Source organism: Pantherophis guttatus, chromosome 7, assembly GCF_059756535.1.
Source record: "Pantherophis guttatus breed Tessera chromosome 7, ASM5975653v1, whole genome shotgun sequence".
NCBI lineage: Eukaryota > Metazoa > Chordata > Lepidosauria > Squamata > Colubridae > Pantherophis > Pantherophis guttatus.
In genome coordinates this window covers 6,916,154-6,941,050 of record NC_142069.1, presented here as the reverse complement: position 1 = coordinate 6,941,050, position 24,897 = coordinate 6,916,154, and positions in this window count along the sequence as shown.

Below are 24,897 nucleotides of genomic sequence, written 5' to 3'. Positions count from 1 at the left end.
CAATATAGGATTTTTCCCTTTACTTAAGCTGAAGAAGATATTGCGCAGTTTCCTCAATGCTGCTGTCACCCTGAAAAAGACCCTCCAGGATCCTGACAGGAGAGATGGGTTGGGGAGGTGGGGCAGAGTGAGGGAAGCCCCTGTCTTCCCTGGAGCAAAATAGTTCCGTGGTGTGAAGACACCTTTTTCTCCCAACACGTTGCCATTCACTGACTAAGACAGGAGCGCTTGCAGGCAAAAGAGGCCATGATGATGGATTGGGAATTTTGGATTGTTGTTATTTTGCTTTTTGCTGCTTCTTCTTTTTTTTTTCAAACTCCAGCCAGGTGTTTCTAAGTAACTTTTTCATAAATCTTCCTGGATGAAAAGCTCTGAGGAGAGGGGCGTGGGGAGGAATAACTTCATCGGGGAAAGTCATTACCATGATTTACTGCATCAAGGAAGCTCATTTTTTGGGTGGTCTTTGGAAGTTTTGGTTCTTCTTCTTATTGTAAAAGTATCTAAGAGGCATACAACCTTGGCAACTTTAAGACCTGTGGACTTCAACTCGCAGAATTCCTCAGCCAGTTTCCAAACAGGCCCGTTTCCAGCCTCTAGAGGGCCCCCGGAGCCTGGGGAGGCCATTTTCGCCCTCCCAGAGGCTCAAGAAAAGCCTGCAGAGCCTGGGGAGGGCAGAAAGCCCCCCCTGCCGTAGTGCAGGAGGCCGGCTAGGCTACGCCCACCATGGCCACACCCACCCAGCAACCAGGCAGAGAACCCCTTTCTAAAATTTTCGAACACCACCCCTGGACACCACCCAGAGCACAGAACAACTCAAAGAAGATGACCCCCTGAATGCTACAAACCATCATCAATTCATGTTGGTTTCCAGGCGCCCAAATTTTGATCATGTGACAATGGCTCTGACAGTCGCAAGTCTGGGAACTGGGAGTAAGTCGCTTTTTTTTTTTTTTAGTGCTGCTGTAACTTTGAACGATCACTAAACAAATCAGTTGTAAATTGATGACTGCCAGAATACTCCACCTTCCATCCAAATGCTCTAGCCAAAAGCGGCTCCGATATTTTTCCCGTTTGAATTCCCCAGAATGTCAATTTTGCATGATCATAAATTTTAAGGTGTTCTTGGAATGCTGTTGCATTTTTTTCCTACCACCCAGGAGTTAATGAAGGATGGGAAATTCCATTCTTACCGTTTAATTAGATCATAACTCCTTCCAACAGGTTTCTAACTTGGAGTGGCTTTTTGTTATTTTTGCAATGATTACTTGAATTTCTATAACATGCAGATATATTACCCCTAAATAATATCTGGGCCCATCTTGGTAGTGGCACCTAACACATCTTGACTCACCTTGAAAAATATCCAACCTTGATTTTCATGCAAGTAAGCAGAAATGTGCTCCCATATACAGCTTTTTTTTAGAAAGCCTCTTCTCTTCTCTCCTTTCCTCTCCCCTTCCTTCCTTCCTCCCACTTTCCCTCCCTTCTTCCCACTCTCCCTCCCTCCCTTCCTGCCTTCCTTCCTTTCCTTCCTACCTTCTTTTCTTCCCTTCCCATTCTCTTCCTCTTTCCTTCCCTTACCCCCCTCCTTCCTTCCTTCCTTCCCTCCCTCCCTCCCTCCTTCCCAGTCTCTCTTCCTCCCTCCCTCCCTTATTTCTTTCCTTCCTCCCTCCCTTCTTTTCCCCTTTTTTTGTGATGGGGCAAAAACCTAGAGATCTGTATCAAAAAAAAATTCCTGAAAAATTCCTGAAAAACCACACCCTCTTTTTGCATCGCGCAAAATGTTTTACTAACCCTCAGGTATCCCTGGAAAAGAAACCCCCCCCCCGTGTGCCTCTGTTCAGTTGCAGCGCTCAGACTCCTTGTCTAGCCTGTGACTCTTCCTCCTGGCTCCCAAGGCCATTCTCACACCACCATTACGAATCTCGGATCCATCGATTTGGTCCTTCGGCGGACCTCTTTGATTTTGAGATCTCGAGGAACGAAAACCCCGACTTGACTTGTCCTTTTACACTTTAAAACAAAAGAATCAAAGCCGAGAGAGGGAAAGCATCCGGCAAACGCCCCGTCTCGGTAAGGTGACACCGTGCAGGGTACCCGAAGAAGCAAGCTTCTTACCACACCAATTGATTTTGGGGCTATCACCTTGGCAAGACGAAGAAAGGGAACCTGCTTTAAAGGTTTCGGTAGCTCAAGCAAAGAGGAAGTGGAAACCTTTTGAAGAGGCAGCTAATCCCCTTCGCTCTTTCTCCTCGTCAAAGCCACTGAAACTTTTCTTTAAAAAAAAAAAAAAGATTGAAAAGCCTGTTCCCCACCAGCTTCATTCTTAGAGAATAAAGATTTTCAGTTAGGAATTAATGAATCCAGTGAAATTAAGGTGCCAGGAGCCATGGTGGCACGGTGGTTAGAATGCAGTGTTGCAGGCTAACTCTACTCGCTGCCAACAGTTCGATCCTGACCGGTTCGCAAATGTGAGCGCGCGCACAGGGCTTTCCGCGCATGTGCCGAGCGTCAAAAATGGGACATGTAATTAAAATGCCTTATTTTAATGCTTTCTTTACGGAAAACATGTATATGCATGATTAATTATGTATAATAAAATGTATATGTATTATATTATCTGTATAAGAAATAAAACTGAAAAACTTTTCAAAAAAAAAACAGGACATGATGACATCTGGGTGGTTGGGCGGAACCTCCCACACCTGCCACTACCATTTCGCCCGAACCGGATAGAACCAGCTCAGTTCCACCACTGATGCAGAGCAGTGGTGGGTTGCCCCCGGTTCACACCGGTTCTATAGAACCGGTATTAAAACCGGCGGGAGGCTCCGCCCACTGACCCTGACATCATCAAAATGCTTCTGCGCATGCGTGGCCCCGTTGTGAACCGGTAGTAAAGGTAAGTAGAACCCACCCCTGCTGCAGAGCACTGTGAAGCGGTATATAAGTCTACATGCTATTGTTATTGCTAGTAATGTACAAAGGTGCTTTTTTTCAAGATGCAATTGGACTTTCTGGTTTTTTCTTTGAAGAGGTTTCGCTTCTCATCCAAGAAGCTTCTTCAACTCTTGGAAAAAGCACCTTTGGGACAGGACTGGGTTCTACTTAATTTACTACCGGTTCACAACGGGATCACATGCGCAGATCGCCAATGATGACATCCAGGGCGGTGGGCAGGGCCTTCCACTGGTTTTACTACCGGTTCTTGCGAACCGGTCCGAACCGGGGGTAACCCACCACTGCTTTGGGACAACCATGACCTGGATGACTGCGAATCTCCATAGACATCTAGTGTCAGACTTCGATGCTATCTCATAATAAATGAATTTCCAAACTGCCAATCTTTAAGGAAATCTTCTCTTTAATTGAGCACAGCAACCGGATCATGACTCGATGCGGACAAGACTGACCTTTTGCCCCCCAATCCCTCCCTTTCCGATCCCCAATTATCTGCTTCTCATTGGCTATCTTCCAAGTCACTCCACTGACTTCTTGTCTCGTCATTTCACAGGAATGTCTCCCCCCTCCTCATTTCCACGACGACCGGGCTTCAAAGGGATTTAGCAGGCAAAAGTTCAGGGCTTTTCTCTCTCCTCTCTATGCCATCGGTGAGACGCTGACATCTAGTAATGTACAGGTAATCCTCACTTACCAACGGCAATTGGGATTGCGTGCTCTGTTACTAAGCGATGCAGTCATAAAATACAATGTCCCATTTTATTTCTTTTATTATTTTATTAATTTTATTTCTATACCGCCCTTCTCCCGAAGGACTCAGGGCAGTGTACAGCCTGAGTAAAAGCACAAAGACAGACAAAATTTAAAAAATAATTAAAATTATTAAATAATTGGCTCAATTATAAAAACTCCAAATTTAAAATCCCATATTTAAAACCAATTAAAATCTTTGCATTGATAGCCCGGGCTGGCGGAACAACAAGGTTTTGAGGGCACAGCGAAATACACGGAGATCGGAGATCTTATGCAATTCTGGGGGCAGTTCATTCCAAAGGGCAGGGGCTCCCACAGAGAAGGCCCTCCCCCTGGGTGTCGCCAGCCGACATAATTTGGCCGATGGCACCCTGAGGAGACCCTCTCTGTGGGAGTGGACTGGCCGGTGGGAGGCTACTGGTAGCAGAAGACAGTCTCAAAGGTACCCAGATTCAATGCCATGGAGCGCTTTAAAGGTGGTAACCAACACCTTGAATTGCACCCGGAAGACCACTGGGAGCCAGTGCAGCTCGCGCAGGAAGGGTGTCACGTGGGCAGAACGAGTTGCGCCCATAACCACCCGTGTGGCCGCATTCTGGACCAGTTGGAGCCTCCGGGTGCTTTTCAAGGGGAGCCCCATGTAGAGAGCATTACAGTAATCCAGTTGGGAGATGACAAGGGCGTGAGTGACTGTGCGCAAGACGTCACGATCCAGAAAGGGCTGCACCAACTTACGACAGCAGTTCCAGCAGTCCCAATTGCTGTCGTTAGGCAAATCCCATGCAATGTGTAACTGTGACATCACCCTTTGTGATCTTCTTCTGACTTTAGTTCGGCAAGATTCCGGTCTACAGGCGAGCAACAATAAACAGACTAATCTGAAGTAACTCCTTGTGTTGTTCTTGGTTCCTTGGGCTTGATATGACATGTCTGCAAGAAAACTTGCCAAGCTCAGAGCACATCACAACCCTGTCCTAAGCACAACCCACAATTAAAGCCAGTACACAACCCTGTCCTAAGCAGGAGCCAGGAAGGACCTGAATCTAATCCACGGATAATGAGAAACATAGTTAAGAAAACCTACCCACTTCATTACCTAAGCCTTGTCAATTTCCTGATGATTGATATCATGACTGACACAGTATGATGGTGGCTTCTACCGGGTATCTCAGCCAACTTTCAGTCTGCTTAAAACATACATCAAATTCCAGCTGAAGAACTCATGGGAGAGAAACCGGAATGGGACAACTTTCTACAGTCAACTCGCTGTTGCCAACTTCCCACGACCAACTTGCCATGGCCGAGTCATTATGGCCGACTCTCTGCAGGAAAACTCACCATGGCCAACTCGTCCTGCCACAACTTGCCGCAGGACAATTTAACAATTCTATTCAATTATTTCAAATCATTCTTAAAAATCATTTTTATTTTTGCTATTCACATTTCATTCTGTCTCTCCTTTTGCATCCTCTCTTGATTCTATGATTCTGTTCCACTACTTCTTCGATATTAGGGTAACTCTTGTTCTGCAATGAGTTGTCCAGTGGCGAGTTGGCTGTGGCATATTGTCACAGACGCGAGACCACTAACATTGTCTGGCTACGCACAATTTATTAAAAGAGCCCCGGTGGCGCAGTGGTCAGAGTGCAGTACTGCAGGCTACTTCTGCTGCCTGCCGGCTGCCTGAAATTTGGCAGTTCAAATCTCACCAGGCTCAAGGTTGACTTAGCCTTCCGCGGTGGGTAGAAATGAGGACCCAGATTGTTGGGGGCAACAGGCTGACTCTGTAAACTGCTTAGAGAGGGTTGGAAAGCACTGTGAAGTGGTATATAAGTCTAAGTCCTATTGCTGTTGCATGATAAACCTACCAAAAAGCTACTGCTACTACTACTACTACTACCTACTAGCTCAGCTATGAAACCTATCTAAGGTCAGCTTTAATTAAATCTGAACTGATTGTGCAAATGGCTTGGCAAAGTCTCCTCCTGACCTGGTTGCATACAGAGTACAATCACAGCTTTGTAATTCAATCCAATGCATATCTTCTCACAGGCACTGCAGAAGCCTTAGGCAATTTAGCGACATCTGGGAATTGCAGACTACAAGTCCCATCAAGTCTAATTCACAAGGAATCCTGGTACAGTCATTCAAAACCATGTGAAACCCACCCAACTGGCCATCCCTACCAGTGTGACCTAATGAGAGAGAGGGGGAGGGAAGGAGGGGGTAGAGGGAGAGGGGGAGAGAGAGGAAGGGAGGGAGGGAGGGAGAGAGAGAGACAAAGAGATAGAGAGAGGGAGAAGGGAAGGAGGGAGGGGTTGGGAGAGAGAGAGACAGAGAGAGGGGGAAGGGAAGGAGGAAGGGGGAGGGAGAGAGAAAGAGAGAGGGGAGGGAAGGAGGGAGGGGGAGGGAGAGAGACAGAGACAGAGAGAGCGGGAGGGAAGGAGGGAGGGAGAGACAGAGAGGGGGGATGGAAGTAGGAGGGGGAGGGTGGGAGAGAGAGAGACAGAGAGAGGGAGAAGGGAAGGAGGGAGGAGGAGGGAGGGAGAGAAACAGAGAGGGAAGGAGGGAGGGGGAGAGACAGAGACAGAAGGAGGAGGGAGAGAGAGAGACAGAGAGAGGGAGAAGGGAAGGAGGAAGGGGGAGGGAGAGAGACAGAGACAGAAGGAGGGGGAGAGAGGGAGAGAGAGACAGAGAGAGGGAGAAGGGAAGGAGGGAGGGGTTGGGAGAGAGAGAGACAGAGAGAGGGGGAAGGGAAGGAGGAAGGGGGAGGGAGAGAGAAAGAGAGAGGGGAGGGAAGGAGGGAGGGGGAGGGAGAGAGACAGAGACAGAGAGAGCGGGAGGGAAGGAGGGAGGGAGAGACAGAGAGGGGGGATGGAAGTAGGAGGGGGAGGGTGGGAGAGAGAGAGACAGAGAGAGGGAGAAGGGAAGGAGGGAGGAGGAGGGAGGGAGAGAAACAGAGAGGGAAGGAGGGAGGGGGAGAGACAGAGACAGAAGGAGGAGGGAGAGAGAGAGACAGAGAGAGGGAGAAGGGAAGGAGGAAGGGGGAGGGAGAGAGACAGAGACAGAAGGAGGAGGGAGAGAGAGAGACAGAGAGAGGGAGAAGGGAAGGAGGAAGGGGGAGGGAGAGAGACAGAGACAGAAGGAGGGGGAGAGAGGGAGAGAGAGACAGAGAGAGGGAGAAGGGAAGGAGGGAGGGGGAGGGAGGGAGAGAGACAGAGAGAGGGGGGATGGAAGGAGGGAGGGAGAGAGAGAGGGAGAGAGAGAGAGCTCTTAAATTGTAGCCTTAAAGTGTAGTCATCTAAGACACCACGTTGCTTTTTGATCTCTTAGATTTTTTACTTCATTGATGTCCTTTCGGTGTAGATCCTCCCATCAATCATTCGGAATCAGGATCATCGGGTCTCCCTGGGACATCTTCCCAATAGGACGTCCCAAAGATGCTTTTTCCAGGAGGCAACTGGGCTTTCTCCTTTCTCTTTGAAGACCTTTCGCTTCTCATCCGAGAAGCTTCTTCAGCTCTGACTTAGATGGTGGGGAATGGAAGGATTTATCTTCCTTGCGGACAGCTGGTCCTTTGCATCCTTTTAGAGAGTCCTTGAGGCCACCTGGAGGTTGATCTGTGTCCTCAGAGGTCACCTGAGTGGTGCAAAGGGGGTGTGGAGCCTCCTTGGGACTGCTGAAAGGACTCTGTTGTGGAGTTGTGCTTTGTGCAGGATGTTTTTCTGCCCTGTGACCCTTCACTGTTGAAGACAGGCGGAGGCTGATGGGGAGGAGTCTGTGCCGTCTACATCTCAAACTCAAGCGCACATGGTTCCTGTAGTCCGCAATTTTCGAAAATCCATCCATGCTCCTGGAAACTGTCAGCTTCTAAGTCGAGGACTACCTATAACCGTGATGGCGAACCCATGGCACGGGTGCCACAGGTGGCACACGGAGCCATATTGGTGGGCACACGAGTGTTGCCCTAGCTCAGCTCCAGCGCACATGCGCGCACCAGCCAATTGATTTTCAGGCCTTCCAGTCCCACCGGAAGTCGGGAAACTGACTGTTTCTGGCCTCCGGAAGGCCTCCGAGGGGATGGGGAAGGCTGTTTTTGCCCTCCCCAGGCTCCTAGAAAGCCTCTGGAGCCTGGGGAGGGGAAAAAACAGGCCTACCGGGCCATCGTGTGCCAAAAGCAGGAAGAAGTATGGGGGGGTCACGTGCACATGCGCGGGAGGGTGGGGCACATTGAATTATGGATGTGGGCATACACACACATGACCCCCCCCCGCGACCCCCACTTTTGGCACGCGACGGCAAAAAGGTTAGCCATCACTGACCTATAACAAGCAAGAAAGGCTGTACAGGTAGTCCTTGACTTACAACGGCACAAAAAAAAGTGACTTATGAACCTTTTTCACCCTTACGACGGTTGCAGCATGCCCACGATCGTCACATCATCAAAATTCAGACACCTGGCCACCGATTCAGGTTTATGACCGTGGCTGTGTCCAAGGCGGGGGTCCCCTTTTGCAACCTTCTGGCAAAGCAAAGTCAACAGGGAAGCCAGATTCGTTTAACGACCGTGCTACTGACTTAACCCCTGCAGCAATTCACTTAACAACGGTGGCAAGACAGGTTGCAACACGGGGCAAAACTCACTGAACAAATGTCTCCCTTAGCAACAGAAATGTTGGGCTCAATTGTGGTTGTAAGTCGAGGACTACCTCTGCTATGTGAAACCATATTTGTGTGTGTGTGTGTGTGTGTGTGTGTGTGTGTGTGTGTAGTCTTTCAGAGAAGGATCACTTTTCCTGCTGTTGAAATGAAAGCTATCATTTCATTGAAGCAAAAACAATATTTGCAATAACAATATCGGTAAGAATTCAATTATGCTGATATTTATTTTTTTAAAAGCACATCCTTCGATGAAAGAACAGCATCTTCTCACTCGCCCAAAAAACTCAACGAGAATGAAGCAGTAGCAGTCAGGCCGAGATTTCTTTTTTATATATAAAAAGTTTTTATTCCCTTAAAGACTGTGTCGTCTGGGTACAAATCAGTGGTGAAATCCTACCAGTTCGCACTGGTTCGGGGCGAACCGGTAGTTATAAAATCTACCAGTTCAGCAAACCGGTAGTAAAAAAAAAAGCTACCGGTTGGTCCAAACCGGTATTTCTGATGATCAGCTGTGCCGCGCGATTTATATTCGCCAGAAAGCAGGAAATTCTGCTTTCTAGCGAATCTAAATCACGTGGCACAGCTGTTCCCTGCCCTCGCTGTTCTACTTACCTTCAAACAGCTCCTTTTTCTGCACGCAACATGCATCTGGTGCGCACCACACATGCGCAGGCAACAACCAGTGGCAACCCACGGAGGATTTCACCACTGGTACAAATATCTCTGTGCAATAACCATCAAAATTTACAACATCATTCATTACATTGATATCAATTCTCTAATCTTACAATTGTATATTGAACAATCGAGCATAGTAAACTGACTCATTTTTCCCTCTTAACGTATCTTCTAATAAGAATATAATAATATTAAGCATAATAATCCTAATAATAACAATTACATATTGTTTATATCTCTATCTTAACATATTTCCTACTCTTCTTTAATCTCCTTCTTTTATTTCCAACTTCTATTTTTAACCGTTGGTAAAATAATTCCCATATCGTATAATATTCAGTTTGTTCTTTCTCCTTAATTACCAGCGTTAATCTGTTCATTTTTGCACATTCCAATATTTTCCTATTCTCATCCGTAGGGATCTCTTCACTTTTCCAGTTTTGTGCAAATACGATTCTAGCTGCGGTTAATACGTGGATAATTAAATATGCGTTCTCTTTACGATAAGTTTCAGGTTAAAATCCCCGCAAAAAATATTTCTGGTTTTAAATCAATGTGCTGCTTTATCATCTTTTCCAGCCATGTATGTATTTTTGTCCAGGGCGCGCAATCTGGGAGTCCTCCTGGATACGCAGCTGTCCTTGGAGGAACATCTGATGGCTGTTGCCTGATTTGCCAGTTTGCGATCGGGATTCCATGTGCACAGTCACTCATGCCCTCGTCACCTCTCGCCTGGACTACTGCAACGCTCTCTACATGGGGCTCCCCTTGAAGAGCACCCGGAGGCTCCAACTGGTCCAGAATGCGGCCGCGCGGGTAATTACGGGAGCTGCATGGTGCTCCCATACAACACCTCTCCTGCGCGAGCTGAACTGGCTCCCAGTGGTCTTCCGGGTGCGCTTCAAGGTGTTGGTTACCACCTTTAAAGCGCTCCATGGTATAGGACCTAGTTATCTTCGAGACCGCCTGCTGTTACCGACAACCTCCCATCAACCCGTGCGCTCCCGCAGAGAGGGCCTCCTCGGGGTGCTATCAGCCAAACAATGTAGGCTGGATCCCCCAGGGGGAGGGCCTTCTATGTGGGGGCACCTACCCTCTGGAACCAGCTGCCCCCAGAGATAAGGAGAATCCAAGACCTCGGTGCCTTCCGCCGTGCCCTTAAAACTTTCTTTTTTCAGCAAGCCGGGCTGGCTTAACATATTTTTAAATATTTTAATTGGCTTGTCATTTTAAAATGGGGCCAAATTAATATATATTCTTTTAATTGTTTTTAATGTTTGTATTGTATGTTTTTATCTGGCTGTACACCGCCCTGAGTCCCTCGGGAGAAGGTGCGGTATATAAATTCGAAATAAAATAAAAATAAAAATAAATTTTTTTTGCTTCTACACATGTCCACCACCTATGATAATAAGACCCAGGTATCTGGTGACACTTTCAACATTTGGCGGATTTATCTTTAAACATCTTTGCCAACCTCGCCGGTGCAAAGTGCCACCTATTAAAACTTCTTATATAGGCCAAGCCTTCTTAAACCGATCACTTTTCTGGCAGATTGATGCCTTTTTGGTACAAACATACCTACATTTGAAGAAACACTTTCTGTGTACAATTATGGCCTTGCAGGTAAGTGGGGGGGAACAAGCAAGCAAGAAATCTTGGCAAACTTCTCCCAGGACCAGGTGAACAGGACAGGTTGAGTGGGGGGAAGGAAAAACAAGTCCTTACAAGTAACTGGAGATTCGCTTGGCTGAGCAACTAGCAACATGTTCTCCGTTCCAACGCCGAGCTGAAGAACCAGCTTCTAAAAAAAAATAGGCCGAGTAACTTTTCACCTAGAAAAGCAAATCGTTCGGAAAAGCACCCGGTGTTGAACTCTTACGCAGACGACCCGTATCGAAATCTCAACCCATCTCGTGTTTATTGACATTTTAAAGTTCCATTTGGGCAGTTAGGGTTAGTTAGCTGCAAAGAGAGAACTAGATTCCTGATGGCGAACCGATGGCACGGATGCCGGGAAGTGGCACGCAGAGCCATCTCTCTGGGCACGCGAGCTGTCACCCGTTGCTTTTCCAGGTTCCAGCGCACCGGGAAACTGCTCTTCCGGTTTCCAGCGCATGCATGCACATAGGCCAGTTGGTATGTATGTATGTATGTATGTATGTATGTATGTATGTATGTATTTATTTATTTATTTATTTATTTATTTATTTATTTATTTATTTATTGAATTTGTATACCGCCCTCCTCCCAAAAGGGACTCAGGGCGGTGGACAGCCAAAATTAAAATACATACAATACAAAAGTTAAAGTAGCTAAAATAAATTAAATCCATCGGCCTCCCAATTTAAAACCCCAAGTCTATAAAATTTAAAAATTCCCATTAAAAAAACCATTTAGGCTAGGCCAGTTTGCTGGAATAAATAAGTCTTCAGGGCCTTACGGAAAGTACGGAGATCCGGGATCAGCCGTATTCCGGGAGGAAGCTCATTCCACAGGGCGGGTGTCCCCCACAGAGAAGGCTCTCCCCCCTGGGGGCCGCCAGCCGACATTGCCTGACCGACGGCACCCTGAGGAGGCCCTCTCTGTGAGAGCGTATTGGTCAGTGGGAGATTATCGGTAGCAGCAGGCGGTCTCATAGGTACCCTGGCCCTAAACCATGGAGCACTTTAAAGGTGAGAACGAACACCTTAAAGCGCACCCGGAAGACCACCGGGAGCCAGTGCAGCTCGCGCAGGAGAGGTGTTACATGCGTGCATGCATGCCAGAAACTGGAAGATCAGCTGGCATGTGCATGTGCATGCTGGAAACCGTAAAAGCAGCCACCTGGTACGTGCATGATAGGGTTGCCAGGTGTCCACTATCTGAGCGGACAGTCAGCTTTTTTCACATTATGTTCACTATTTTTTTTTTCACAAAATAGTGGACATTTTTTTTATTCAAAAGCTTTATGATGAAATGGTACGTAATCTAAAGCTGTACAGTCTAAGAGAATAAGGGTAGGAGAATCACGTTTTGTCTATTTTTTTTCATAAGTTAGAATGAGACAAAGATCGAATATCCATTGAACTCAATTCTCTGAAAAAATGAATGATGAGATTAAAATAAAAATATATTATAAAATTATGTACAGTTCACATTTTTAAAATGTATTGTAGCTTGTGTCGACTGACCTAAAATGGCGTCGAGTGATGAGAGTGACAGCGGCGAGATTTCGAATTCTTTAAAACGAAAGAGAGGAGTGTGCAAATACACCAAAGGTCGGGAAGCTACTTTTGCATGGATTACCAACAACGAAACCGACAGAACAAATACGACGGCCTACTGTAAATTGTGTCAGAAATCGTTCACAATTGAATATAATGGTATAAAAGCTGTCACACAGCATGCAAGCACAAAAAATCATTTAGATAAGGAGAAAATAGCTTCCAGCAACAAGCGAATCGATTCGTTTTTCATTGTTAAAGACTCCTCTTTCAATGAGAAAGTGACTGTAGCTGAAATGGCTGAAACTTACCATGGGATCAAACACCATATTTCTTTCCTGGCTCAATATTGTGGTATTAAGTTAATGAAGCAAATTTTTGATGATTCAGAAATTGTAAAAAAGATGTCTTGTGGAAGAACCAAATCATCAGCTATTGTCAATGAGGTTTTGTATCCTTTTTCTATTGAGTTGGTTCTCAATGATCTTAAAACTGGAATTCCATTTTCTCTCTCCACTGACGCATCAAACAAGGGAAATCGCAAAATGTATCCCGTTGTTGCACAATATTTTACTTGTGCAGAAGGACTGTGTGTGAAAATTTTAGACTTTTATGAGGATTCTTTCGAAGATTCTACATCAATAGAAAATCAGCTGTGTCGAGTTCTTAGTGATAACGAATTGGAAATAAATAATGTTTCAGCTAAGCTGAATTAATACGTGTTAAAATGTTTGTAAGAAAATATATAATTTAATTGTAAATTTTTTTTTATTTTTTTACTACTTAACACCTCCCCCCCCCCCCGCTTGCCCGCTATTTTGTGGAAGCAGACCTGGCAACCCTAGTGCGTGAACACCATGCATGCACCAGGTTCCCCAACACAGAAGTAGACAGTCCTTGGGACATTGTTTCAGAGATATAGAATAATAGGGTTGAAAGGGTCCTTGGAGATCTTCTAGTCCAATCCCCTGCTCGAGCAGGAGACTCTACACTGGGGGTGTCAAACTCAAGGCCCACGGGCCACATCTGACCTGTGGGGTACTTCCATCTGGCCCACAGGCCTACCCTGGAAACAGTGAAGTACCGGCCCCCGGTGCCTCTGCCCAGCAAAAAGGGAGCTTGGAAGGGCTGCATGCAGTCCTCCCGGTCTCCGTTTTCAGCCGCAATCACCTCCGGCAACCCTCTGCCAGTGAAAATGGAGCGCCCACCCGGAGCTCCATTTTTGCTGGCAGAGGGCTGCAGGAGACCGTCATGGCTGAAAATGGAGTTTGGGAGGGCCGTTATGGCTGAAAACTGAGAATCGATGAGTGACATCAAGCTGGCCACGCCCACCCTGGCCACGCCCACCCATTTCCTCCCGATCAGCTGGGATTTGGGAAGCAGAGAATAGATGGGGGCGTGGCCAGTCAGAATTTTTACTACCGGTTCTCTGAATTACTCAAAATATCCGCTATCGGTCCTCCAGAACCGGTCAGAACCTGCTGAAACCCACCTCTGACTTGTGGTCAGTTGTGGTCGTAAGTCGAGGACTGCCTGTAGAACAGAAGTTCCCACCATCAGAGATCTACAGGTCCACCCAGGGAGTTGCTTGAAACTAGATTAATTAGTTAATGTTTGTAAAGTGTTTTAATTCGCTGCTATAGATTAGAAGACACTGTTAGAAGCATTGTATCGCTGTTCAAGCGGGCAGATAGAAGTGACAGATAACTAAATAGGTGAAGAGATCCAGCAGACAGATAATGCGTGTTAATACTTACAGAGCTTTGGATCTTCGAGAGCTTTACAAGTATTAACTAATTAATAATGTTAAGCAGGCAGATAATAGATACAACTGGGAGATAGGTAGGAGGACATGATGCCATTGGATAAATGCAACATATACACACACAGAAAGAGAGACACATACAAGCTTGAAATTCACATTCTTTCATCTCTAGGATTGAGATACAATCCAAAACATGCCTACCCAAAAGTAAACCCCACCAAAGTCAGTGGGGTCACATCAGGGGTGGGTTCTAAATTTTTTTACTACCGGTTCTGTGGGCGTGGCTTATTTTGTGGGTGTGGCTTGGAGGTCATGTGACTAGGTGGGTGTGGCTAGCTGGTCAGAGTCATTTCTGGAAGGTCCTCGCATTACGACCAGTCCTCGCACTTACGACCCAACTCATTTGTTTGCTTTTAACACTGATCAGCTGTAGGACGGCCCTTTGAAGCCCCACGGCAAGAGTTTGAACAGTTTTTTTCCCTCTAGTCATCAGCTGGGACTCAGGAGGCAGCAATAGATTGAGAGTGGGACCAATAAAAGATAAGAAAAGCGCAGGGGGGGAGGGCGGGGGGGGAGAACCGGTTTGGTGATGTCATATCGTCACCGCTACCAGCTCGGCCGAACCGGACTGAACCGGGAGGAACCCACCACTGGGTCACATGAAATGATCACAAAACTTTTTTTTTTCATGATTTATTCAAAAATATCCATGCCTCCCATCTAAAGGGACCGGCTTTACTCTATCTGTGGAAAAAAAACAGAGGGCTATAATTATGTTCAAACAAAATGCCCTCAAAATGCCCTCAAGATTAGGACTTTATCTTCTAGGGCAGGGATCTGCAACCTTAAATACTCAAAAAGCCATTTGGACCCGTTTCCCACAGAAAAGGAAACACCGGGAGCCACAAAACCCTTCCCGTGCCTATTTCTTGAGTGGCCACAAAACTAGCATATGTCGTTGAATTAAACGTTCTGTTTTCTTCTGAAACTTTTCTTTTCTTGGATTTATCCATGGTTGACCTACCGGGGGTTGAAAAACTCAATAAATTGCTTGCCGGCATCATCATTGTTTTTGTTACCGTTATTTTATTTTTAGGTTTTTAGGTTTAGGTTTTATTAAATTTGTATACCGCCCTACTCCCGAAGGACTCAGGGCGGTGAACAGGCACAGGATAAAATACAGAAATACAAAAGTTAAAAACAATTTAAAACCAAATTAAATAATTTTGGCCCACGACAATTAAAATCCCAATAAATTTAAAACAAATTAAAATTTCAATTTAAAATTTAAAAGAAAGGGGGGAAATTTTTTTATCTTGCATTCATTGTTTTTATGAATAATGCAACCTGGTGAATTTACCTAATACTCCTTCCTCCTCCTACTTTCCCTACAACAACCCAGTATGGTAGGCTGAGCTGAGGGAGATTGACTGGCCCAAAATCCCCCAGCCATCTTTCAGATTTAAAGCAAGATTAGAACTCACCTTCTCCTGGTGATTGGTGCAACATCACCCAGCTGGTTTCCATGCCTAAAGCAGGATTAGAACTCACAGTCTCCTGGTGATTGGCCCAAAGAGAGTGGAAGGAAAGAAGGAAGGAAGGAAGGAAGGAAGGAAGGAAGGAAGGAAGGAAGGAAGGAATATTTTACCCAATAGCAGACAACCGTTCTGCTAATGGCTTCATTTTTGTCTGCTATCTAAATTCTAATCTGGCATCTATAATCTACCACATCCAGGTTTGTGACTTTTCTGCCCACCTAATCTAATTATGAAGTCGAGGTAAAATATCAGTTCAAATTTACTACCGCTGTAACTTACTACAGGTGTGAACAGACAAGAGTATCATAAACCTCACCAGTGTCATTCCTGAAGAATAATTACATTCCTATTTTCATACTAATTCAGGAAATACAAGCTATTACAATGCTCTGTAGCAGAATGAGAATCAAATGAATTTTGCCTCCCCCCCCCCCACTGATTTCCATAAGATAATAATGTCCTTAAAATAGATTTGTTTCCTTAGTGCAGTTACTGGTAGCAATGTACCTTCCACACAGCGAGGCTGTGTGATTTGCAAAATTAATCATTTTTTTTTTAAAGCAGAGTAGCATTTGATTAAGAAAGGCTTTGTGGATGTCTTACCAAATGTATATTAAGATATCTGCCCAGAGGGACAACATGAGTTAATTAACATGGTTACAAAGTTTAGGCTTTAGGTAACAGTTTGTAGATCAATTACTTTGATATGACTCCTACTCTGTTCGACTATAAACCAGTTGGGCTGCAATTACCAAAACATCGTTTCTTTATTCACAACAAAAGAAATTATATTTGAAGCACTCGACTGCCGTCGAATTTAGTGAAATTCAGTTGGGGAATTTAGTGAAATTCAGTTTAGTGAAATTCAGTTAAATGTTATTTAAAGTAACTAATCCAATCCAATCTTAGCTGGGTTTTTCAGAATTAAAGGAGAACTACAGTAGTAGCCAAAATTGTGGAAAGCTTTCGGGAAAAGTGTATTTTTGAGGTTTGATGGCTAATAACACAACTTTCTCTCTCTTTTTTTTTCTTTCTTTCTTTCTTTCTTTCTTTCTTTCTTTCTTTCTTTCTTTCTTTCTTTCTTTCTTTCTTTCTTTTTTTTGAGTTTCAAGATAATCCTAATCCACTGCTGGAATGGCCTGGGAATAGCCCAGACCTTAACCCAATTGAAAATCTAAGAAAAAATGTTAAACTATATGGCTTTCACTTAGAGATGACAGAGTTGGATAAGATACTCATAAGAACAGAGGATAAAATAATAATATATATATATAATTTTTTACTTGGCATTGAATTAGAGGAAGAACAAGTAAAGGAAACAATGATAACGTGGGCAAAGAATTTTGGATATTCAATTGATCTAGATAGATGGCAACAGTTATGGGAAAGGAACTATAAATTAACCATGTCCACTGCATATAAAGAAAATCAATATAAAATGTTCTACAGGTGGCATATGCCTCCTGAAAAATTGGCAAAAATGTTTAAGATAAATCTTGGTTTCACATTAGAACAGCTGCAGAACTCAAAGACTTTGTTCACCCCATGGGAAGACGTTGTAAGGCCGTCCTTCATGCTAAAGGTTACCCAATTAAGTATTAATTGACATGGGGATCATTTTTGTATATCTCGTTTTTTCTATGGTGATAGTTTTTGTATATCTCATTTTTTCTACGTGTTTCCCTTTTCTTCTTTATTCTGTAACTGCTATTCTAATAGCAAATTCTTCCTAAAAGTTATTGCATTACATTCTTGATTAAATGATCTTTCCATTGATACATAATTTTATGGTACTACTCCAAAAAAAAAAAAAAGTGGTGTTATTAGCTAGTTTTAGAAAATGCACTTTTCCCAGAAGGCTTCCACAATTTTGGCCACTGCTGTATCAGCTCTCTAAGCAATTTAAATCGGAACCGACTAAATGTTGTAGGAAGTCTGGCCTCTATCTTGGTCCACTAAGACATATGTGATATACGGTATGGGTAGTCCCCATCTTACGACTACAATTGAGCTCAAAATATCAGTTGTTAAGTCAATGTTGGCCTGTTTTACGATCTTTCACTTCGGTTGTGAAGTGAATCTCCACAGTGGTTAAGTTCGTAACAGAATTGTTATGTGAATCTGGCTTCCCCATTGACTTTGCTTGTCAGAAGTTCGCAAATGGGATTCACATAACTGCAACTGTCATTAGTACATCATGTAACCATGGAGATGCTGCAGCGATCATAAGCAGTGGTGAGATTCAGCCGGTTCACACTGGTTCAAGCGAACTGGTTGTTAAATTAACTCCTTCCCCTCCCCCTCATCAGAGTGGATCCTGGGCGTTGCGCTGCAATGGAGAAACAGGGAACGGAGTTAGAACTGAAGAAGCTTCTTGGATGAGTAGCGAAACCTTTTCGAAAAAAAAAAAAGAAAATCCAGTTGCCTTTTGGAAAAAATACATCCAGGCCTAGAGGAACTATAGATCCAATATTTCTTTGATGTCTGTTTTTGAACCTGGTTTGTCTATCAAGGCTGACAGCAGGTTGCCGCATGTGGGTTTACAAGATAGTCTCAAGATTAGAGAATATTGATTCTCCTAAGAAGGTACATCTGGCGGGACCCAGAAGGAGGATCTTCTCCATGGTGACTCCCTCCCTTTGAAACTCATTTCCAGTGGAGATTCGACTGGCTCCCACTTTGACACTCTTTTGAAAGGCCCTGAAGACCTGGTTCTTCATGAACTGAAGAAGTGTTGGAATTCGTTGTTGGAATGTATTCTTATGCAACAACTAGAGTAGTATTTAGCCAGTAGATGGCAGTGTTTACAAGTTTGGATCTATGGTATAGACTCTATGCTTTTTTTGTTCTAAGTAGAGTTTCCTGTGACCGTTTTACAGTTGAGAAGTAAAACACATGGTGACTGTACCTTCTGTTTGTTCTATGTGGTGCTTTATATAAAACAGAATTTCTAACATGAAGCTTCTTAGATGAAAAGTAAAATGCTTGTTCACCGCCCCGAGTCCTTCGGGAGAGGGGGCGGTATAAAAATTTAATAAATAAATAAATAAATAAATAAATAAATAAATAAATAAATAAATAAAGGAAAAAAGCCCAGTTGCCTTTTGGAAAAGCACCTCTGAGTTTTCCTGGAGTCCCTGCTGCTTAGAAAGGCATTTTGAAAGCCCTTTCTCGTTCTTCATCTTGGGATGAGAAGGCAGAGAACCAAATGCAGGGGAAAAAATCCATCTGGTCCTCCTGAAAGCTTGAAAGATTTCCTGCTTGAGCAGGGGTATGACTAGAAGACCTCCACGGTCCCTTCCAATTCTGTTATTCTGAAAGCAAGTCATTCTGTCGACTGCCATGCTACAATATATGCAGGGGTGGGATTCAGAAATTTTAGCAACCGGTTCTCTGCCCAGTTCCTGGGTGGGCGTGGCCATGGTGGGTGAGGCCTACTCAGCCTCCTGCACCATATGGGGGGGGGCGTTTTCACCCTCCCCAGACTACGGAGGCTTTCCTTGAGCCTCTGGGAGGGTGAAAATGGCCTCCCCTGGGCTCTGGAGGCCCTCCAGAGGCTGGAAAAGGACCAGTTTTTGGACTTCCAGAACTTCCAGTAGACCCGTTTTTCGCCCTCCCAGAGCCTCCACGTGAGCCCTGCACTTACCTGGCATCCAAAATGGGCTGTGTGGAGACTCCTGGGAGGGGAGAGGTGGGCGGGGTCAGCCAGTCCTTACAACCACCGGTTCGGTGAACCAGATTAAAATTACCATCCATTTCATCCGAACTGGTCCGAACCAGCTGAATCCCACCTTTAAAGATATGTCGACAACAGCAAGAATACACTGTGCAGAAAAATGGAAGGATTCTTTGATTCCCACAATGGACGAATGGCTGCAAAAGTTGATGGAGTGGGCAGAGATGCCAAAATTGATTGTTTTTATCAAAGACCAATATATATATATATATATATAATGACTTTAGTTTCTACTTGGAAACCACTGCTGGACTTTGTGCTTGAGGTGGAAAAAAATGAAATTTGATTCTGAGTTTTGCTGATTAGATAGGTTTGTTGTCATAGAAATGGCTAGTATAGATTATATGCAAAAGTAAAAATTATGTTCAGGACCTTCTGCACATGCGCAGAGCATCAAAAACAGGACATGATGACGTCGAGGCAGATGGACAGAGCCTGCCGCCACCATTACCGGTTCCCCCGAACCGGATATAACCAGCTGAATACCACCACTGGTTATTATCTTATTCTACTGCACCAAAAGAAGTCAGGCTTTTCTCTTTCTTTTCCTCCACTTCTTTGTCTTCTCCTCTTTCTCCCTTGTTTTCGGCTTATTTTCATTTTTGTTTGTATTTCTGTATTTTATCCCAAAGATACTTTATTCCATTCCCCCCCCCCCCGGCCAGTTGTCTACTGAAAAAAAAGCACCTTTTAGGAAACCATGACCTAGATGACTGAGAATCTCTATAGACTCTGTATTTTATTTTATTTTTATTTTTTTTAATTGGGTTTTAACAATTAAACAATTCTTATTCAACCCTTGTGCATGACTGTGACCATTTACATATCATCACACTAACGTTCTCCTATACGTTATATAATTTTACAGAATCGACTATCTGTTATTTCCCTTTTTTTCTATCTTCAATCCAATTACACCATTTCTCCTATATTACGTAAAAGTCCGAATCCATCAGTCCTTTTGGTTCCAATGTCATTTTATCCATCTCGGCACAATCTAATATCTTTCTAATTATTAAATCTTCGGAGGGTATGTTCGAACTTCTCCAGCATTGTGTAAAAGCCAATCTTGCCGCCGTTGTCATATGTAAAATATTTCATATTTCTTTTTCATTATTCCTAGAAGAAACAATTCTAGTGTATATTCTATCTGGAAGCCTGTGACTTCCTGTATCCAACTATGTATTTTTATCCAATATTTTTTTTGCTTCGGAGCATAACCACCATGTGTGAAAGAAGGTACCTTGATTTTGTCCACATTTTCAACAATTGGGCTGTACTTTATATTTTTGATAAACTAATAAAACTCTTTGCACCGATCGGATGGCATGCTACACAAACAATAGGTGATTTAACAACAGAGCTGTTTCCCTTTTACGCTTCTGCGCTGGGAGTTTCAGAATAGAATAGAATAGAATAGAATAGAATAGAATAGAATAGAATAGAATAGAATAGAATAGAATAGAATAGAATAGAATAGAATAGAAGTAGAGTAGAGTAGAGTAGAGTAGAGTAGAGTAGAGTAGAGTAGAATAGAATAGAATAGAATAGAATAGAATAGAATAGAATAGAATAGAATAGAATAGAATAGAATAGAATAGAATTCTTCATTGGCCAAGTTTGATTAGACACACAAGGAATTTGTCTTCGGTGCATAAACTCTCAGTGGGCATAAAAAATACATTCATCAAGAATCATAACATACAACTCTTAGTGACAGTTATAGGATACTAAATAAGCAAGCAAATCATACTAGGAAACTAAATAAAAATATAAATCGTAAAGATGCAAGCAACAAGGTTATAGTCATAAGTAAAAAAGGAAATAGGTAATAGGAAGGATGAGAAGAATAATAGTAATACCGTCTTAGTAAATAGTTTGACAGTGTTGAGGGAATTAGTTGTTAAGCAGAGTGATGGCGTTTGGGGAAAAACTGTCCTTGTGTCTAGTTGTTCTGGTGTGCAGTGCTCTATAGCATCGTTTTGAGGGTAGAAATTGAAACAATTTATGTGCAGGATGTGAGGGGTCTGTAGATATTTTCACAGCTCGGGCAAGATACGAGGTTCTCAATGGAAGGCAGGTTGGTACCCATTGTTTTTTTTCTGGAGTTTTAGTTATCCGTTGCAAAATATAAATTGACACATCAGGTTGGGTCAGTGTTTCTCCGTCTTTTTTTTTTTTTTTTTTAATGCCAGAGAGAGGACTTCAGAAGAAAGATGCTCCGGTTTATGCAAATCCCAGGGTTTCCACCCCAGGAATACACCTGTGTTTGTTGCATCACAAACTCAACTTTCCAGCCCCAAGCCTGGGACAGCATCCTTAAGCAAGCTGAAGGTAAGAGTCATCTTCTAAAGCTCACAGATGGACCTGCCAGCACATGTCACTCAGGGCCAGTCACCTCCCTTGAGCGTGGCTGTGAGGTGGCAATCCCTGGGCCGTCTGCTTCACTGACTCGCACGCCCAACGGTGCAATTTTGAGGTGGTATGGACTCCTTTCCTCGTGGCTGTTACTTTAAAGATTGGGACAAGATTAGCCAGGCCAGATCAAAAGGCAATGAACTCCGATGAACGTTAACTTAATTGGGAGTTATTCCCAAAGATGCTTTTTTTTTTCAAAAAAAAGGTGACCAAGATAGTGGTTAACGTGATTTTTTGCTCCATTTTAGGACCTTTCTGGCCACGGCGGTGAAGTGAATCTCTGGAGTTGTTAAGTGAGGAACACCGTTGTTAAGTGAATCTGGCTTCCCCGTTGACTTTGCTTGCCGGATGGTCACAAAAGGGGATCACATGACCCCGGAGGAAAATAGAATTGGAAAAATACTAGAATGTGCGGAGATGGATAGATTGACGTTAAAAATAAAAGAAGAGCCTTGGTGGCGCAGCAGACTGAAGTGCTGTTAAATAGCACCAGCTGCCTGCAATTACTGCAAGTTCGAATCTCACCAGGCTCAAGGTTGACTCAGCCTTCCATCCTTTCGAGGTAGGTAAAATGAGGACCCGGATTGTGGGGGGCAATAAGCTGACTTTGTATAAAAAAGAACATCGCTTAGGGAGGGCCAAAAGCCCTACTAAGCAGGTATATACAAAAGTATGAAGGCTGTTGCTTAACGCATTGTAAGCCACCCTGAGTCTCTGGAGAAAGGGAGGCATATAAATCGAACTAAGAAAGAAAGAAAGAAAGGAAGGAAGGAAGGAAGGAAGGAAGGAAGGAAGGAAGGAAGGAAAGAGAGAGAAAGAAAGGAAGGAAGGAAGGAAGGAAGGAAGAAAGAAAGAAAGAAAGAAAGAAAGAAAGAAAGAAAGAAAGAAAGAAAGAAAGAAAGAAAGAAAGAAAGAAAGAAAGAAAAGACAGTCCTCCCGACTGGGAGAGCTCGGAACAGACCCACAGAGGTCGCAGATCTCGCACCGAAAGCACCGGAAGTTCAACCAGAAGCCCCAAAAGTGCTTTTTTAAGAGGCAACTGGACCGTCTTTGTTTTTCCTTGAAGACGTTTCGCTGCTCATCCAAGAAGCTTCTTCAGTTCTGACTGAATGTTGGCGTCATCTGGTCATTAGCACTCTTTCAGAGAGTTGTTGAGGCCACTTGAAGGTTTATCTGTGCCCTCAAGGTCACCTGAATCGTGCAAATGGGTGTGTGGGGCCTTCTTGGAACTGCTGAAAAGTTTTGTGTTGTAAAACAGATAAACCTCCGAGTGGCCTCAACGCCCCTCAGAAAGAGTGCTAACGACCAGATGACTGCAAGGAATATAAATCCTTCCATCCTCAACTATTCCATCAGAACTGAAGAAGCTTCCTGGATGAGAAGTGAAATGTCTTCGAGAAAAAACAAAGGTAGTCCATCGTTTCCATGTTTAATAATCTGTTATTTTTATTCTAATCCTAAAAATCACATATCGTAATCTTTTTTTGGTTCCTCACAAAAAGTCAATGAACGGTTCCCACTCATTGTTAAACCTGGACAATGTCCTATCTCTAATTAAAACACTCTACATATGGCTCACAATCTACAACCGTTCATTTAGTGACCATTGGAAGTTACAATAGCGCTGAAAAAAAGAGACTTATGTTTCAAACTTATGACTGTTGCGACATCCCCATGGTCACATGATCTAAATTCAGACCAGGGGTGAAATGCTCCCAGTTCGGACCGGATCGCCCGATCGGGTAGCGATGGAGGCGGGTGGTTCGGAGAACTGGTAGCAAAAATCCCTGCCCCCACCCCCATGCCCGGCTGAGCCGCGCGATCAGCAGAGGCTTTTTTTCTTTTAAATGCCTCTGACGATCCAAGCTGAGTTGCCTGATCATCAGAGGCTTTTTTTTAAAAAGCAACTCTGCTGATCAGGCAACTCAGCTTGGATCATCCGAGGCATTTAAAAGGAAAAAAGCCTCTGCCGATCAGGCAACTCAGATTGGATCGTCAGAGGCATTTAAAAGAAAAAAAGCCTATGCCGATCAGGCAACTCAGCTTGGATCGTCAGAGGCATTTAAAAGAAAAAAAGCCTCTGCCGATCAGGCAACTCAGCTTGGATCGTCAGAGGCATTTAAAAGAAAAAAAGCCTCTGCCGATCAGGCAACTCAGCTTGGATCGTCAGAGGCATTTAAAAGAAAAAAAGCCTCTGCCGATCAGGCAACTCAGCTTGGATCGTCAGAGGCATTTAAAAGAAAAAAAGCCTCTGCCGATCAGGCAACTCAGCTTGGATCGTCAGAGGCATTTAAAAGGAAAAAAGCCTCTGCCGATCAGGCAACTCAGCTTGGATCGTCAGAGGCATTTAAAAGAAAAAAAGCCTATGCCGATCAGGCAACTCAGCTTGGATCGTCAGAGGCATTTAAAAGAAAAAAAGCCTCTGCTGATCAGGCAACTCAGCTTGGATTGTCAGAGCCTTTTGAAAGCATTTTTTTACAACCTCTTCGTCAAAGAGGTTGTAGAAGAAATGGTTTTAAAAGTTTTTTTTAAAAAAATTGGCCACGCCCACCCAGTCCCAGTCCCAGTCACATTACCCCCTCCCCAGCCACGCCCACAGAACCGGTAGTAACAAATTTTAGATTTCCCCACTGATTCAGACACTTGACAACTGACTCATATTTATGACGGTTGCAGTGTCCCAGGGTCATGTGATCCCCACTTGCGACCATCCGATAAGCAAAGTCAACGGGGAAGCCAGATTCACATATCAACTGGGTTCCTCACTTAACAACCGCTGTGCTTCACTTCACTGCCAGTGGCAAGAAAGCAAATGCAGAAAACGGAACGAAATTCGCTTAACAACTGTCTTCCTTAGCAAGCAGACATTTTGGGCTCCATTGTGGTCACACATTGAGGATTACCTGCATAAGTAAACTATATTTACATTTATGGTCAGTGTATTATGCAAAGCCAGAAGATGTGTGTAAATTCAAAAGCTACCTTCAGCACATTGCATGAAGATAGCTAGGCAGTTCCTATCTTTGAATTCCCTTCGGACATGCCCAGGTTTAACTCATAGGCTGAATTTATTTAATAAACCAAGCCATGAGTGTGCATTGTGTTAATCAGATTATCCCATTCCATCATAACGTGGTTGATCTCTTTGGGAACCGCCTGTCAGGGAACACAGAATTCTAT